Raw genomic sequence first — 19,539 nt, forward strand, 5'->3', positions numbered from 1 at the left:
GGGATTTTTATTTATTAATTTATTTCTGTCAGGGATTTCAATGGAGCTGGAGTCCAGTGCAGAGGAAGCTGCAAGCATGTACGAGCAGGAACTGGCATCTCTTACCTGTGCATCTTCCTCTGGATGTGATGCTGGGCAGCAATGTGGACAAAACTTCCCTGACATGACTCTTTTTGATATAGTTGTTAAGCACAAACAGACTTTTCCCAGATGCATTTTTTTCTCTAATAAATGTGACTGACAGGTACGCTGAGTAAATGCTGAATGTAAACGTAACATTTGATTGACTGCATGAAGAAGCCCATAAAGGAAAATCCACAACCGTTTCTTTGTTTCTGTTACTGAATAACGTATTCATGTTAAGTTTTCAATAAATATACTGCATTGCTATGAAACAAATTTGTTTATTTTCATATCCATTATTACAATCCTCATGTCAACATTCAGTTTTTTCATTGACAAAAAAACATTTCTAAACAACAGCTTTGAAAATCAAACATCATCTTTGTTAATAAAGCTTTAAAACCTAAAATGGTAAACATGGAAAAACTCCTAAATGAAGCAAGCCTAATATGAACATTTTAAACTGGAGTTTTGCTTAAAGGAACATTAAGTTGTTTGGAGTTGTACAAGTGTTTGATGCGATTCCTCATAGATGTGATTTCCAGATCATCAGCCCGACGCTAAAGCCAGGAATTGTGCTTCGTTTTTCACTCCCCACTGCATCATTTACAACTAATCAGGCTTATGCAGCAGGTTAAAGACGTTTTTTTAAAGGACCTGCAATTTAAAAAAAAAAATAGATATTAAGGTTAAATAATATTTATTGATTACATTTCACATCAATCATGGTGACTTGCCTGTACACTGCACAATGATATGAATGACTTTAGTCTTCTTGTATTCCCATGTAGAGCTCATCTGTTCTTCTGCAGCACAAACCTTTCTGGAACTTCGCTTTGAGAAACTTCACCTGCAGAAATATCACATGTTAATTCAATTAAGTATTTTATAAACTTTAAAGTTCATTTTTAAGTTTCAGTATATGTGTATATATGCATGGTTCAAAAATATACAATGCACTTAAATATTATTTCCCATAAGAACTTGTTTACTGATTTCAGTCTTAAAGTCGATTTTTAGCAACACTGATGCCATATAATTACTGTAATTACTGTATAAATCACAGAATCAGGCTGGCTCGGAGCTTTTTCTCTCATGTTGTCACCGAAAACGGGAACGGCTATCATGTGAAGACGGTTCGTCTCCATCGGGTTCTTTTTGCGCATGCGCAAGATAAAAAGAAATTATCTTTTCAAAGCAGCACTTTAACATCCTAAAATTAACATCCTTAGAGACATGTGACTGACAAAAGAAAAGATCACAGAATTGATTCTTACCTAAAGATGATTGACAGCGTGAACCTCGCAGCCGTAGACATTAGCGCACAGCGTTCAAAGTAAAAGTGCTCACAAACTACTTCCGGGTGACCGTGTGTCAGGCGAAATGTTAAAAAAATAATTTTAAAGTTCATTAACAGTTTGCTGAATTTTTTATTTGATATATAAATGGGAAATACGTGGATTATTATAGTACATTGTTGTTTGGACGATAAAATCCGTCATCGCTTCATTTAAAATACTTTTCAGTTCAAATGATTGACAAAAATCATCATCCAATCAGCGTTGTCCTATAGTACCTGCCTCTTCCGGTTTGGAAATGTTTTTCATTTTTGAAGATTTCGTTTTGTTTTCTGGAAATTCATTCTGTGTTCTGAAATGTTTTTCATTTTTTAATATTTCATTTTTTTTTCTGAAATGTTTTTCATTTTTTAATATTTCATTTTTTTTTCTGGATTTTTTTTTTCTGAAATGTTTTTCATTTTTTAATATTTCATTTTTTTTCTGGAATTTTTTTTTTTCTGAAATGTTTTCATTTTTTAATATTTATTTTTTTTCCTGGAAATTAATTTTGTTTTCTGAAATGTTTTTTTTTTTGTCATTTTTGTTTTTCAAGTTTTGGTTTCTGAAATTTTGTTTTGTTTTCTAAAATGTAATGCTGCTTTTTAAATTTTTTATTTTTTTTTAATTGTTGTTGTGATCTTAAAAATGTTCTTGTATCGAGTGATTTGTTGAATGCTTTGCACTTCAGGGCCACCGTAGCCTGCACTCTAAACAAAAATACATAAATTAATAAAATCAGCTGGTATGGTTTATTCTAACTTTTATCTTTGGTTTTACTCCTAGCCACACCAGCTTGCTCCACTTTAATATCAAATGTAAACTTATTGGTGAAATACAAACAATGTGTTTTTTGGAAATAGTGACAATTTGAAAGTCTATAATAATGAGTGTTTTGACATTTTTTTAGGAGCATGCTTTATTAATAAATCTGTGGGCTGTCTAATTCTCTATGCAGCAATGAAAACCCCCTAATAAACATTTATGTTAATGAAACACACGCGGTAAGAGTTTGTATTTAAGAAGAGGGAGAATCAATGTGAAAGTTGGGGATACACAGTATTTGCAGGAACTTGTCCTCATGGCCTTTCTTATGTGAAAGGGGAATAATTAGAGCTCTGTGAGCAAAGGCCATGGGTGCTTCGCGCCACTGGGGAGCTTTATCTGTGAGACTGTGCCTCATGTGGTGTTTGACATCACTGATTACAGAGCATGTGCCGCTCCAAGTTACTGCTACTGTATCCTGGGAAAGTCGAAAAGTAGGATGATGCATAATTAGACATTTAGCACCAATCTTTCTTAGAGATGAGCACACCCTTCACCACAACAGATAGGCCATGCAGTTAAAAATGTCCCCAGCCCACCAAGGGCCGGAGCTTTAAACACCCTTCCCCTGATATCAAACCCTGAACTTTCTGTAACCCACTAAATGCCCTGGAGGAAGATCAAATCCTCTAGTAAACCTAAAAGGCCTTTTTTTATTCTGTTACTCATAGGCCCAAAAGATGTCCCATCATCAACGGCATATACTTATATGGTGTTATTCTACCTTGATTAAGGCCCAAAGTTTACTCTGCAGTCACAAACTCCAACCACCCATGGATGGTAGCTCTGCTGCCACATGGCACCAGCCTATAACCACAAGAAGCAGTGCGAGGTTCTTGTCCCAGTACACTTTGACACATGAGCAAGCACGGCAGGTACTGAACTTGCGATTTCCGATCAGAGGTCAACTGCTCTATGTCTGCACCAGTGCCACGTAGGGCAAAGACAAATTGTTTAAGATCCAAAAATTCTGTTTTTCTTTCTTTCTTTAGTTTATTTGACAAACTAAATAATGAATGTACAGGGGCATTAATCAAAGAAAGGATACATTTTACCATACTACAGCTCTGAGAGCTCATTTCCATCTGCAGTACTCAGGACATACAAATGCAAGAATTAACAATAACATAAAACAGTACAATTACATAACAGTTACAATTTTTTCATAATAAAAGATGAGAGAGATTGAGAAAAACAAAGTAAAAACCTCTAAAACATACTACATAGTTAACAGTGTTGACTTTCTGTTTTGGTAAAAAGATTTTGTTTTGCTTAATTTTGAGTGCGTTGGCAGTTTATTCCACTCAATTATTGATTTAAAAGAAAATACTGATTGGCCCAGTGCAATTCTGTATAATCGTGCAAAACATCCGTGAGGACTGGAGGCAGCTTCAGCATTGAAATTTCTATTGTAAATCCTAAAATTGGTTGTTTTAACCCATAAGACATCAATGTAAAAGCTGTGTCACACAGTCACTTAGTACATTAGAGTTACGTGAAATTTTCACAAATCTATCATGAATGAACCACGTTAAACTCACGGAACAAGTACTAATAAACCACGCAAAGAACACGTAAATCTACGTGGAACATGAACCGTGTGTGATTATTAGACTGTTTATATGCAATTCATTAGTGATCCGTGCGTGCGTAATTTGAAACTAATATGTGCGCCGTATACGCGAAATAAAAGTTACACATCGGTGGTACATGCGCAAAGAGTTCATTAGACAGATGGAAAACTATAAATTTGCTGATGCGTCTCGCAAAAATTAAGCACAATTGCGTAAGATTAATGTAACAATTGTGCATAAACTACGTAAAATAAGCGTAAACTGAAAGATTCTCAATCGACCAAAATTTTTGAACAGCTCAAAAACGAGAGCGCCAACTGAAACCCTTGAAAGACATCTGCGCACATTGTCAAATGACGAAAGCAAGAAACACCTATGAATTACATATATCATACATGTATCACAAAAGACCGGAATGTGGAAAATGCGCAAAATGTACATAATGGCAGTGTGTCACTGTCGCAACAGAAAAACAGCATAAACGTGATCTGTGGTCCAGTTGTTTTTTTGCATCTCTCAGTCATTTTTATTTTCAAGGAAAAATAGATCAGGGTTCTTGTGGGTTAATAAGTTCTACAAACTAATATGAAAAAACTTTGCAAAGCAACAAACAAAGAAACTTTTCAAGTTTTATTCATCAAATATTTTATTAGAATTTTTAGTATTTGCAGGAAGCTTTACTTTAGTCAAATGTTCAGTAAAAAGACTTCTAAAACATTTCACTTTGGCGTTTTTTTTAAAGGTTGAACGTATTTTAGTTAAATATAAAACCTTCACACTTCCTACACGGGTTCTTCATGTCCCCTGTCACGAGTTTCTGAATTTATCTACAACGAATTACTGACTGAGGTCTTGAGTGAACTTTCAGCATGTGTTCTAACCCCATGAGTCCACATGTAGCAGTAAATCAGAGAGCTCTCATCATTGTGGTGGCAGCAGAGTAGATCACAGAATCCTAAATAAAGCTCTTTAGCTCTCCATTGTTTAAATAGGAAAAACCACAGTGAGCTCTGTAACATAACCGTGTGTATGCTAAACAACTTGCTCAACAAAGCAACCAAACCATGGCAACAGCAGGAAGCCAGAAGACTTTAAAGCCCATAAAACCCTTTAGGTCCATTTTAAGACATAAAGAACTGAAAAAAAGTCTCTTTGTGGAGTTTTTTGTTTTTTTTGTATAAAAAGAAAATGCACATTTTGCCATAAAAAAGATGTTTTTCAACACAGAGTATTTGGTTTCGTGCTTGTCTTGCTTGCTATTTGAATATAAGCTGGTTTTGATGATAGAAGATCTCTGGTTCATAAAATAAAAATTACCTAATAAAAAAACTAAAAATGGAAAACCTAACCTTCACAAAATACTAAAACATTATCATTTGCAGTGGTTGTGGTGTGAAATACAATTTTAAAACTACCTTCCAAAGTCTGCTTTGAAAAATAAGGTTTTTGAACTTCTGTTTGAACACCCGTTTTGTTTCTTTATCCTCAGGCCATCTTGACATTTTTTGTTTTTGATCTGACAAAAGACTGAAAACGTCCCGGCACTCAATCATGAGCTTCCAAAACTGCTTAAACTAATCTCCGAGATGGAGACGGGGGAGTCAAACAAGTCCAGGCTGACAGAGGCGAGACACACTCGCACTAAATAAAAATAAAAACACCAGGACTCATAATGTCAGGTTTTGACACATTTCCGACCTTTAATTTGGAGAGGGTGTTTCAAAGTCATGAAGGTTAAGACAGATAATAGTAGGTGAATACAGCTTACAGACTGCATGTGTAGTGCTGTGGAATATAATTAACTTGATTTCCAACCACTTGTCACTGAGGTATGAGTGGTTTTAGGCTCAGCAGAGGGGTTTCACACTGCACCTATAAAATGAAAGTGAATTTGCATCTAACCAACAAAAAGAGGAGAAAAATGCATCCAGCAAGTGTGATCAGAAACCTAAGGTTTGCTAATGTTGTTGTTTATGCAGTGTCCACAGAGAAATATAAAGGGAATTCTCTAAAACAGAAGGTAGCACCTTTGCTAGTCTTTCTGTGCTCCCATCTTTTTTGTAGTCAGAGAACTTTGACAACTCCCAATATAAATGTTAATTTTGCATGCTTAGGGAAAATACAAAGTACATTTAAAGGCCACACTCTTGTAAGTCCCAATCATCTTTTGATTTATTGATAAAGTCTTCCCACTCGTCTTTTTATTAAAATTATGCCAATTTTAGCCAAAACCAAAAAACCTGTGTCATTTTCTATGACATAATTTCTGTAGAGCGACAGTAGTTCTTTAGAAATTCACCTCTGAGGTATGAACGGGACTGTTCACACGGAGTGAACCCACCTCCTTCCCATCAACCATCTGTTTACACGCTCTCCTGCTACCTTACAGCCTCTCAAAACCACAACCTAACATTACCAGTAGAATAGTAGTAGGTTTAAAGGTTTTCACCTGGACTTGGTTTTAAAGTTGAAGACGTTTCTTATTCAAAAGGCTTTGCCAATTCTGAAATACAGGAGCTTGTAAAAGAGCTGGTTTATATGTGCTCATGGGGGAGGAGTCAGACCTGAAACCGGATAGTGTTGTCTACTTAAACTGCATGGTTCGGGTCATTAGGCATCCTTTGTTCTCAGCTGGGGTTGGGGCGACATATAGCTACTCTCCCCAAACTGGTCATCTCTTTCAGCTGTTAATGACGACAAAAGTGCTCATTGAACCTATTGATAGAAAATGTTCATGAATGTTTTCATTTACGGGAATGTTGCGAGTGACAGTTCATGGCGAACACTTATACTTATGATTTTATTTTATTTTAACCCCACTAAGACCTACGTACTGCACAAGGAGCCCGTTTTGTGCTGCTCACCTGATAAGAGCGCGTTCCTTGCATCCCAGCCAGACTTCTAGAAATGAGAAGATTAGACAATCAGACTGCAGTTTGTGTGGGCATCCAACAGTTGTCTATGGACACTTACTTACCTCCACCCCATGCACAGACATTCACAAAGTCAGTAAGGAGCCAGTAATCGCACATATTAACAACTAGAGTAATACAATGGGGTCAGTGTACGACAGCATCACTTGTGCGTGCACACCTTTGCTCCACTTAAAGGGCCTATGTTATGCCATTCTTAAGCCTTTCAGAGTATACTATACTAGTATACTATAGTATACTATATCCATATATGTGACAACTAATTACCTTTGGCACACTAAAGAAGGATGTTTTTAATGAAACAGTCAGTTTCGCAGCACATTTTCCCACCCAGAATAAAGATGGCTCAATCTCTGCCTTTTGCTCATTGTGGGTACTGCCCATTTCATGATGTCAACCTAGTCGGCATCGGCATCGTGTCTGCATTTCACCCATGAAAACAAAAAACATCAGAACTTTTGAAAAGATGGATGTGCATATAAAGTGAAAGCGTTTTGCAGATCACAGCTAGCTCCACAGTGAAAGTGGGTTTGTGTGTGTGTGTTGGTCTGGGGGCGGTGCAGACAGCGCAGACTCTTCCTGGAAGGGGCTGATCCTCTCTAATCCACGTCACAATGTGAGAACCCGCTCGTTTTACTGGGTAACTGTCGCGGTAACGAGTGGCAACTGACTCTTGAAGTTTTGAGTTCGCTGTATCTGTAGAGGAGGAAGGTGCAGGAATCCTTGAAGCTGGTGCTTAGAGAGCAGGGTTTTAGAGGAATGTTCAGAGATGGATGAATGGAGCAAAATACAAATGGGGTTGTTTTTTGTCATGAATAAACATTATAATACACTTCAAAGCTCAAAAAAGTGGATTTTGCATGATATAGGTCCTTTAAGATTGGGCCACTCCTTTCTACGATCTTCCACAACCCAAAGGTCAACCCTCTATTTAACATTTGACCATGTCTTAAAACAATGTCTGAACATTCCAGATTGATTGACTTAAAATACAAATGGGCTTACATATATCTAAATGTGTAAGGTTTGGGATTTTCTAGTGAAATTTTACAAAGCAAGAGAAGCAGGTATTGTTATTCTGTGGAGAAAGGGAAGCACCAATGCAGCCAGATCCCACAGGATGCCTCACTTTGAGAAACTTTCACTTAAATTCTGTGTCTGTTTCCGCACAAAAAAGAACTTCTTTGGGATTAAAAAGATGCCCGGCTTGCTGAAAGGCACCTCAGTCAGTAGTGTGGAGGGTTTCCACCACTGTGCAAATGTGTTTGATGAATATATTCTGTACTTTTATTGGACAGCCACTTGAGAAAGCTGCTACCGTTTAAACACTTCTGCAAGACTTTCCAGACCACCTGTCTGTCTGGAACACAATGGGATCCAAGCAGCAGCTACAACCACAGTTTCATCCAAATACAAGCTGTTGCAACCTGACCAAAAAAAGGCTAGTCCAATGTCAACAGAGGAGGCAAAGGAAGTGAACTGCTATTAGAGCTGTAATTCTCTCTTCCTTCACCACCAGACCTCAAACTTCCAGATTTGGGGGTTTTGTTTCAAATATGGAAGTGCAAATAGAAAATGGAAAAAAAAAGCAATTTTAAAGAGCAGTCCACCCTGCATAGTCTCAAGAGAACAGCTCAAAGTCAGTTTTAGAAGAAGAAAAGTTCATAAATGTGCAGTTAAAGTAAAGTCCTTGGCAATGGAAAATAGTATTCACAGTCTTTGCATTAAGTAGGAGAAGGGAAAATGGGAGCTTTTCTACCGGAACAATAAAAGAGATTAGCAAAGGTTCCTTGCCGGGAAATAAGGTCAGAGACCCAGAATAGACACCAGGTCCCTAGAAAGTTCTTTCAGTAGGCTACCATTGCTGTCAAAACTATACATGCTGCAATTGAGGGAGGGAGCTCTGGGAAGCAACATTATAATTATCATGTTAAGAGGAAAGGAAAGTTTTACATGTGGATCAGGCTGGTTAACAGGTCTACAGCCGTGGTCACTTAAGATAGCTGCAGTGTGCTGAAATTACAGAGCACAATGACTCACCCCGCGCCCTGTTTAAGACTCCTTGGCTGTATTCGAGGTGGGACGAGCCCTCCCAGTAAAAAGTGAAGTCTCCACAGTAAAACTGTTGGCTCATCAAAATAATAAACTCTTTGTTCGGCGTTGCAGCGTTTTCCGTGCAGACCACCTGGAAGCAGTCATTATTCCCTCACGTGTCGAGAAGTTTGCAATGAAGTGTACCATGGTCATATTTTAATATTGTTTATATTCAATAAAGAATAATGAATCTTTGGTAATCTTTGCAATCATGGTTTCATGCATTTTAGTTGTTCGTTCTTTTGAGCTTTATTGTGAGTTTGTAACAAGTTTAGGAAAAAGCTCCCAGCTGGTGAATTCCAAATGTTCACACAAGCTGAACTACGAAGTTTCATGCTCAAAAAAAACAGATTTTACCAGCTCATTTCATACAAATACAGGTCTAATGGCTTCTTTTGAGGTCTGCTAAACCATGACATTTCTTTGTAGAAACAAGAAATTAAAATAGCTTATGCCTTCACAGCATCACTAAGAACTCAAAAGGCCAGTCACTGTGTCAAAAGCCTTTCACGGTGAATGCTAAGAATGAGATTTAGCTTGTCCTGACCTTTGATATTTCTGAATGTCATGGACATTTTTTATAGCTGTGGTCAGACAGGTATAACACTCAGTAGTTTTTCAAGCGATCAAAAGATACGTAGTAGGCAAGAAAACCTCCAGAACCATGCTGTGTTACACTACTCCCCATGTTCACCTTTAAATTCCATGTGAGGCTCCAGACAAACCCACGTCCCAAAGATGCTTTTTTTCCCTCCATCTTTAGCAAGCCTCTTCCAAATATTGTTCAAATCTGAAGTTTGCATTTGTCAACACCTTGAACAAACTTAGTGGGAAGCAAGTGATGAACAAGCAAACCATATGGGGTAAACTCTACTCCATGTGTCGCCCTTTAGATTTATTCCTGGAGGCTGTTGTGCTTGTGGATTACCATGAATCAACAGAAAATAACATCTAAAGCGAGCCTGGTCTCTGCATGGTCATTTTTAAAACGGCAAAAGAAACTAAACGGTCATGTCACAAATGAGTGGTTTCTCATGGAGCCAAATGCAGGTTGATGGAGAGTTCTATTTAATAAACTGAGTAAAAATAAAATGAGCTGAAAAATAACTACCAAAAGACGACACGTGAGGACCGTGAGGACAAGTGCACAATTTGACACTTTCGCGTGTATTTACTATTGAAGTACATTCTGTGCCCTTACTCATCAATTCCAGCAGTTGCCATGGATACATCACAAGTGGTGAAAAACACTGAAGAAAATTTTAAATGAAAATGCAGACCAAAGCAACAGAAACAATGTGTTTATTCTTCTCTAAACAAAGACAGAGTGGAACCTTTGTTCACAACAAGTCTATCACAGACTTGGGTTTAAACCATGGAGTTAAAAAAAAGAGGAAGGGCAATCTGTTCTTTTTCTGATCTGAGTCTGTGATGACATGGAGGATCCAAAATGGCTGCTAAATAGGAGCAATTGCCAACAAACACATCTGAGTAATGAGAAAACAGACTTTTGAAAATCATCAAGTAAGCTAAGAAGCAATAGTGTAGTTGACAGATGATTGTCATCTGTGTGTAGGGGACTGCAATATTCCATCCATTCATCCATCCATTCATCCATCCATTCATCCATCCATCTTCTTATACCTTTTAGGGTCGCAGGGTTGCCAGAGCCTAACCTGGCTACTGTTGGGCGAAGGTGGGCTACACCCTAGATAAGTCACCAGCCTGTCACAGGGCCACACACCCATAGACACACCTAGGGACAACTTAGAGTAATCAATCAACCCATGAAGCTTGTTTTTGGACTGTGGGAGGAAACCGAAGTGACTAGAGAAAACCCATGCACAGGGAGAACATGAAACTTCACACAGAATGGTCCCAGCCAGGATTTGAACCACTGCCTTCTTTGAAATATAATAAACAATGCAAGTGTAAAAGTAAAATAGGCAACAATGCAGTGTTTTGTCATTTTATCAGCAGCACTTCCCAACAGGAAGTGCACACTGGTCCCAAAAAGCCAAACTCCCATAGACATCTATAGAGAAAAATCCAGCTATTACTCAGTCTTTTTATTAATCTGAATAACCATTCTTTCTCTGCAACCTGTTTTTTAACATGAGTTTGCTAGTCCTAATCTCTTTTCTTATTTTTCTGTAGTTCAAGTTATTTAAGCTATGAACGGACCAATCAGATACCTCAATAAAAGTAGGTGGTCCGGCGCTGAATGTTTAAAACATTTGGTTGACAGATTCTCCTAAGTCTGCTTTCAAGTGGTAGGGATGTGGGCTTTCAACAAGCTCACTCCTGATTAGGGCAGTGGTTGCCATAGAAATGTTGACTCATAACTACTAGGACCAATCACTGACGACAAGGGGTGTGTATTGACAAGGGGTGTGTATTGGCAAGAGTCTGGCGATGCAATACGTATCATGACACATCTTTCAAAACTGTAATTTACCCACCAATCACTCTAACAGTTGTGACTTTAAGTGGAAAACAAGAGTCTGACCCTGAAGGACGCTCATAAATGATGAAATAAATATCGTCTTGACTGCATTTTAAATCAATACAAGTCTCGCCAAATGAAATATTGCAATATTTTTTCCTACGTCCCTACTATGATGTCTGGCCCCAACACGCTGCCATCTGTCTTGAGAAAAAGTGTCAACTGAATTGCTTTAACCCTTGTGCTATCTTAGATGACCCCACCCTTACTTTTACGTGTTCTCCCTACCATGATAAAGGTGGAAAGATTTCATGTAATCCATGAACACCAGTGAAGATCACAAATCATTGAAGACAAAAAGTTCAGCGCACTGTCTAGTGGGTCTAGATGACCCAACTCCCAACGTTAAAGTGCCTGGGATAGCACAAGGGTCTAGATCTCATGTACAGTAATTGGACACATCAAATGTGACAATCTATTTGCAGCAGTAATAGAGAAACATTTTTCCTGTCTTATGTTTATAATTTCAAGTACTGTAGAAGCTAAATTAAGGAGTTTCAGGCCCTAAGTTTTTATAGTAATACAATAAAGTCTAATGCCATGAAGGCAGCAGATTCCCATTTTTATAGTAACCCTACACAGAATCTTTTGACCAGAGCTCTCTTTTTGTAATTCTATAGTTAAAACTAATTTTCCAAGCATTTTTGGCATTTCAGGGAAGCATCAGAAGCAAGTCTAGAGAAATGATAGTGTTTAAATATATTATATAATATGTGTGGAATGAGTCCTATTTTTCCGGGCCTTCTGGTCCAAGCTACATCAACCCACACACTGGCCATCAGCCAGTACAACAAGCCTCCAAGCCACATTGGGTGAAGCCTCTGCTTCAGCATTGTTTTGGAGACTGTGCGATAAAGTCCATTCTCATGTGGACATGACTGTACTGTAGATTCACATACAAACAAATGTCACTGTTGTGGGTTTTAATTGACCATTCAGCTCCAATGGCTGTTTTGAGGCAGACATGGTCTACGCCAAGTATAGCACGCAGAAATTACACTTGTCCCGTCTCTCCGCAAATCAATCTGATGCAAATCAAACAGTCTCTCAGCAAAAGGGGGGTGACATTGTGTTGAGTTAACATTGTTTCTGGGTTATCGCTTTGTGTTTACAGGCAGAAAATCTGTCATTACTAGACAGCAATCCAACTGTGTGAAAATTCAGTCAAAAGATAATTATAAAGGGAGACGCCAGGCATAAATTTGCCTGACTGAAAATTTTTTGTCTTTTACGCTTCTCTTCTCTCACTGACAGCTTTTCTTGACTGCAAATTGGTGGATGTAAAGTAACAAAGGTAGTACTACCTGAAAATTGTCTCAGCTCTATGTAGCAGGTGTGTTATAGTTGCTCAGTACAGTCCTCTACCACCTACATTGACCTACATTTGATCTACTGTAAAAGTGTTCCCTGTGGGTCTTTTTTTAATATGCTGTTTTTAGCCTAAATCAAAAATCATGTGTTGTTTCTAGGACATCTTAACCTCTGAGTTGTGGGCCGCACTGCTAACATGGAGCAATCCCAACCCCCTTTCCACTCCCTGTTGGGGCAAGGAACTCATGGCCCACACAGCGTATTTTTTTTCACAAATAAGCTTTTTGTGTCACTTTGGGTTTTAAAGAGGATTTAATTTTGTAAAAGACTTGAAAAGCTCGTTTCATTTTAGCTGGATCTAAAAAGCCAAAACTAAAGAAAGGCAAGCTCTGAACAAACTAGATTATAACTAGTGGAAAAATATTCCTGCATCTCATTTCACTTATGTACTTATGTCCATGTGTGCAGCTTTGCACTAAATTCACTGGTGATTGCTTCAAAGTAAAACTGGCCACTGAAGCTCTTAAGGTCTGATCTCCCCTGAAGCAAGACAAAGAAAGATACGTCCAACCAACAGCTGCGTCAGATCTTCCCTGAAATAAACTTCCAGCTGACCACAGAAACACAAACCATCAAATCAGATATAGCGGCACTTGTTTCGGCTGACGCAGCCGACGAGTGCAAATTTCCAGCTATTTTTCAGCTTATCGGTCTAATTGCACAGCAAATTTCATGAGTTTGTACAATTAAAGAAACTCTAAGGCACAAAGAAGGTTATTAATGGTAGCTTATCAGCTCGTCATGGTTTTCTTGTGAACTTGTAATGCCTGGGAGCTGTTGCTTTCTCAGTCATCCCCCTATTTTCTTCCCTTTCCAGGCAAACTTGTGACCTCCCAGACACCAGGCCTGATTTTTCAGTTACTTTTACACTTCCGACTCCATTTGGGTCCATGTTTGTTTTCAAGACTCTGTAATTTACCCACCAATCACTCTCAAGGGCCCCCATCAAGTCTGCCATTCATAAAGTTTAAAGTAGTTCTTAGTGGTCCGCCGAGTTTATTGAAACATTAAATTTGTATCCAAGCAGTGATGGTGTATCTTTAGCTTTTGCTTAACTCACGTGCTCGGTTGGGTCTTTTTACATCAACCACCAATTATGTTCTTCTCTTGGGTGTGGGTTGAGCCTCGGTCAGCATGGCAAAGAAACCAGAAACACCAGTTCCTGGGCAGTGGAGTGAGCAAAAACAGACAAAATGCAAAAACCTTCCCTGCAACACTGTTATCATTGTAGAGCACAGGCACAAACATCTCTGACACTGCCAGCAACGCCGTCCAGAAGTGCTCCCGAGGGAGCTTTGTCAAATCTATGGCCAGTTGTTATGTACAAAGCAGAGGGTTTAATCTTATAGAGCCAATCGCAGAAGGGACAGCTGGAAAAAGTTTGCCCAGTCATGGCTTCCCATGCTTGTTTTCCTGTTCCTCCTTTTTACTGTTTTAGTCATAAACAAAAAAAATTTGAGCAAAAAAAAAAAGACATACTTTACTTGAACTTTTATGTATTGGAACTATGGACAAAAAATACTCATAGTTTGTCTCAATCCATTTGTTAATGTGTCATTCCTGGAATTCAGGCTTCAAACAAAGACTTATGAGTATGAGCACAAAAAAGAACTCCAAAGAATTATCAAAGAGATTCAATTTGACATTTCAGATATGGGATGTAAATGCCAACCTGTAATCATTTAAAAAACATTTAGAATTGACTAACTTTTTAATAGATCAACAATAAACAGGACTTTATTATTTTTTTGTAAAGTGAAAGAAAGTCTTTACGAATATTAGACAATTAAAACATATGAAGGAACTTTAACAATTAAGTTGTAAATTCCAAGACTTAGCAAACATTTGTGAGCTTTAAATTCTCTCAATTCTTTCAAATCTTTTCTGGATTTGCCCTTTTTTTAGATTCATACACTCCTTAAACACGGCAGATTCTTGGGTTGTTCATGTTTTTGCATCACTTTTTGGAGCAATAGTATTTTTGGGGGGTTACGTTGGTTTCATTTGAACCTAATTTATGATTTTTTTCCTGACCTCAAATAAAACGTTAGTCTCTTCTTAATAATCAATGGAGTTGAGAGTTGGGTTTGAAACAACCCAACTTGGGTTATTTTTTAACTAAGGAGTTTTTAGTGTGTTTGGTTTCATTTTGTTCCTTACTCAAAATCCATAATACTTACATCAATAACCTTTGGGTCAGTTCCACTCGCTGGTCTGCTGGATGCTCAAAGTCCATTCACTCTTCCACCGAACTGTGCCAGGGTTCACTTGCAAGGTTAGCAAAACACTTGTTATTTGTCAGATCTGGGATCAGTTACAGTTAATGCGTGGATTTTCTCCGGGGTCTCCAGCTTCCTCCCACCGCCCAAAAACATGCTTCATAGGTTAATTGGCCACTCTAAATTGTCCATAGGTGTTAGTGTGAGAATGAATGGGTGTGTGATTTGTGGCCCTGCGACAGACTGGCAACCTGTCCAGGCTGCCCCCTGCCTTCGCCCACAAGTGGCCAGGATAGGCTCCGGCAGCCCCGTGACCCCGAAAGCGACAAAACGGAAGAAGATGAATGAATGAATGAATGAATGAATGAATGAATGAATGAATGAATGAATGAATGAATGAATTAATGAATGAATGAATGAATGAATGAATGAATGAATGAATTAATGAATGGGATCAGTTACAAGATTTGATTTTTCAGGAGTTCAGGTGAACTTATGGACCTGTCAAATGTTGCTGACAATATCATAATAGAAACTGATCAAACAGGACTGGAAGAAGCTTTATACCCCCAGGGTACTATTGACAAAAAGACTACAATTTTGAACGTATTAATTATAATTCCAAAGTAACTTGTGTTGTTTTGAGCTTTTTCAAAAATGCACAAATCAAACGGTGCCGCTGCAGCAAACTAAAATCACTCTTTGACCGTGAGTTGCACTGCAGTTCGTTTTTTTTTTTTTTTTTTTTTTGTGTGTTTTGTTTTAAATTGTCTGCTGTGAATACTCAATTTCAACAGTCATCCACAGCTCTCTTTATTTCTATTGATTGTCCTCAGCCTTTGTAGTTGTCAAATTTTCAGTTATTCCTTACGGTCATCTGCTATATCAACTCTTTCTCCATGAAATTTGTCGTGTTTTAGAATATTTAGTAAATGTTTATGTTTCTGCCACCAAGCCTTTCAGCTTATTGGGTTCCTGCCATCGACAAAGCTTTTATTTTCTGATTAACACTAAAACCAAGATGTAAATTCCCATAATGCACCTGCTCACTGCTCAGTACATTTCAATGTAAAAAACAAAAGTCAAATGTCTGCTCACCAACACAGATCCTCTACACCACCTTCTTCTTTGGCCCTGCTTTATTTTGAAAAACAAATGTCTCCGCTGTGTGGCTCACCTGTGTGTTTCGTTTCCATCAGCTGCTCATTTTCTGTAACATTAGAGGCTAATGGTAACAACGTTGTCTGTCCACTCATTTCATTTATTGTTTATTTTTTGTTTATGAGTTTAAATGTCAAGAAATAGCCCTGAATAGCAACACTAGACTTGGGTGTAGTTATGGACATACAAAATAAAGCACAAAGCAGTGCCAGAGTCAGGTTGATGCCCAGATGAAAATAGCTCAATTAGGGGAACTCCTCGTGGATCAGGAGTTCTTATCCAGTCACAGGGTGGGAAGCCTACATGTCACATTCAGTGTCTTTTGCTGATCAGATCTTGATTTATAGATCTGATAGTCAACTGTTTGCCTCTGCTGCTTACAGAACAAAGCAGTCTGCTTTGTGGATTCAACGGAGATTTTATGGAGCCTGTCAACACGAGTTATCTTAAACATGATTGAATGCCAAACATGTACAAAACTGTCAGCAGCTGAATCATGTGGATATAATAAATGAAAAAAGATTAGACCCTGAAGAATATTACGTTTTTAATGTAAAATAATACTTCTTTTTTTTTAAATGGGCAATTACGTGTAGCCTACTTTTTAAAAATAATTTTTGACCAGCAGAGACCTTGCAGACTCAGATGGCCCAACACCAGAAAAGAGTCTTTGAAGACCATCAACCCCACAAATCAGCTCCATTGGTTGGAGTTCTGGGTAATTTCTGGATTTAACACAAAAACTCAGAGAGTGGCCTTAAGGAGTCACCTGACTAATTCATATCCTCTTGAGACAATTTATAGATAATCTGTGGCAAAATAGAACCAAACTGTTTCACAAGAATGTCACAGAAGGAGAAACGGACCAAGAGGAGCTAAACACATATGTGCATTTAGCTTAATTACACCAAAAACAACTTCAACCCTATCGCATAAATACATAAGTAGCTTAAATTGATGTAAACACAAGCACACCTGCATAAATATTGTTGATCCGCAAAAAATGCTGAGAAAAAGCTTAAAGTTTCTCACATCATCCCCGAAAAAGTGATTTATTTATTCATGTTCCAAGAAGCGTATTAATTAAGTGAGTGAACTTGAGTCACCACAAACTGGGGCTGTCACATAACCCACATATAAAATGAGTAAGTGTGAGCCTGAAACAGGAGGCTTCTCAGCGTTTGTCTGCACTCAGTGACTTTGGGTGTGCGTTTGTAATTACCCATAAACTTGCTTAAGTAAAGTCATTAAAAGCATTAAATGTTGTATGTCAGGGGTATATAGTGACATAAAACAACACATTTTAAAGAGAAATGGAGGAGCTGAGCGACATCACTGGCTTTTAAGACTGTCACTCTCATTTCTGAAGGTTATTACGATGAGGCTTGCTGGCCACATCAAGCTGTGGCGGCGCTGAAACGAGCAGAAAGAGTCCTGCCGTTTACTTTCACAGTCTTCAATTCGGTTCTGTCAGCAGAGGGACACAGTCCCTCTTAAATAATTGCAGCGGGGTGTTGAGAAAATACAACATTTGTTGAGAAGTTATAAACAACATCCAAATTACACTGGTAATTTAAGTCTTCCTAGGGCCAAAGTACATTCTGCTTCCAAGGATCATCATGAGCTTTTCTGTGCATGTAGTTGCAGGTTGCCGTTGTTTTTTTGTATTTTACAGCACAAAGACATGAATTGTTGTTCTCAGATCATGGAACTAAAAACGGAGAACCTCTTTTGCTGTGGTTTAACCATATTTAAAAATAAATAAATAACTGAAATCATCCGAGTCTATAAACATATTACAATCTCCACCCTCTCTTTCTCTGTTATTTCTTCCAAAGCTCCCAAAGTTGGCCTCTCCTCAGGACACGAACCTAAATAGGTCTTTAAAAAACATATCAAAAGGGTGCAAAAATACAAAAACTGCTGGCATACCGATGTAGCACTCACCAGCAATTTAACTAAAATAGAAAAGCAACTCACTCTTGATTAAAACAGTCAAAGCTAGACCAATCATGTTCTATTCATTATTCAACTACACTGATTTCATTCTGTATCTCCTTCACAAGGAGTGACATATCTGATGAGATGCTCTGAACTCCCAAGATCTCCTAGCTTCAGGTGACAGGACCTAACTCTGAAATGTCAAACTAAAGGTCATGTGACATTTTTTTACTCATTTTCACATGAAGAGAGAACTTAAGCAGCGCCTGCCAAACATGATTAAGTACTGTCAGGCAAGGTAGCACTTTAGAAAATTGCAGATAATTTGGTCTAATTTCATAAAAAGGGGGGGGCAATGTTGTACAATCTTTAATTAAACTTGCGGTTAAAGACGCCTGTGACAGTCACGTGCTGAATAAGTGAATCCCACAGTTATTTGGAAAATGTCACCAGTATGGTGGATTTACATTATGTGTACAAAATGGATACAGGGGTTTGTGAGATGGGTCAGAGACTACGCTACACATCAGTTTATGGCTCCTTGTGTGTTTGAGAACATGTGATTATTTGGGTGTATGCATTTCCTATGCGGCTGGGGTGAAACTGAGAAATTACAGTTGGAAGAGTTTAATGTAAGCAAGGAAAGGTAGAGGGAGAGGCGGGGCAGCTCTGGAGGACAGAGCTGATTGATGGAATAAAATGTCACGACAGCACGCTGCTTTAATTGCAGGAATAGACATGAAACCTCTGACGATGTTTATGCATTGATGGAGCCTAAAATAAAACATGACCACAGGGCCGTTTCTCATGAGCAGCAGAGAAACATCACTACATGAGGGGCAGCCATGCGTTGGTAGAAACCTACCCTCTAGTGTTTGGACATGAAAACAGCATCATGAGAAATCCCTGATTTAAACAAGTCAATAAGTCTTTTCCAGCTTCTCCTTATTTGGATATTTTATCCACATCTAAAACAAAATGTAACATCATTTCAGTTAAAATTATTAATATGCACACAAAAAAAGATGTATTTAAATCTTCTTTGTTCTCCACACCAAATAATGGCAATAAAACATATTAGAAAAACAAATGTTAAGCGTTTTCCACAAAATTTAGGAATGATAATTCTGTTCAGGCAAATAAAAGCCTCAACATATCTCATCAACGGAAAATTGTTTCCACAACTTCCTTTGTTGCATTTTTATTGGCAAGTTTAAAACAGATTCATATTTAAATATTTGATGTGTAAAAGGTGCAATTTAACTACATTTTTAACTATACATCATGTAAAAAAAATACCAAAGGGAACTGGAACTGGAAAGATAAGGGTGAAACAGTGTTATATTGCTTTGAATGACTCCTCATTCTAAAACAGGGAAAAGTAAGTGATAATCATGTGTCTGATATTTCAAAGCATGAGGGCACCCTGATGTGACATGCCTGCTTTGGGCAGAT

At 38.1% G+C, this 19,539-nt stretch overlaps 1 long non-coding RNA gene across 1 annotated transcript; it reads right to left on the reverse strand.

Moving 5' to 3' along the window:
• Positions 1–5,262: 5,262 nt before the first annotated feature.
• On the reverse strand, positions 5,263–14,025 carry LOC110017536. The gene is made up of 3 exons (XR_002292963.2): positions 13,824–14,025; positions 6,724–6,760; positions 5,263–5,731 (listed from the first exon to the last, which is right to left on the reverse strand). It is a non-coding gene; the product is annotated as an uncharacterized LOC110017536 (long non-coding RNA).
• Between the last annotated feature and the right edge of the window lie 5,514 nt (positions 14,026–19,539).

The sequence above is a fragment of the Oryzias latipes genome, chromosome 22, assembly GCF_002234675.1.
Source record: "Oryzias latipes chromosome 22, ASM223467v1".
In the NCBI taxonomy this organism is placed as follows: Eukaryota; Metazoa; Chordata; class Actinopteri; order Beloniformes; family Adrianichthyidae; genus Oryzias; species Oryzias latipes.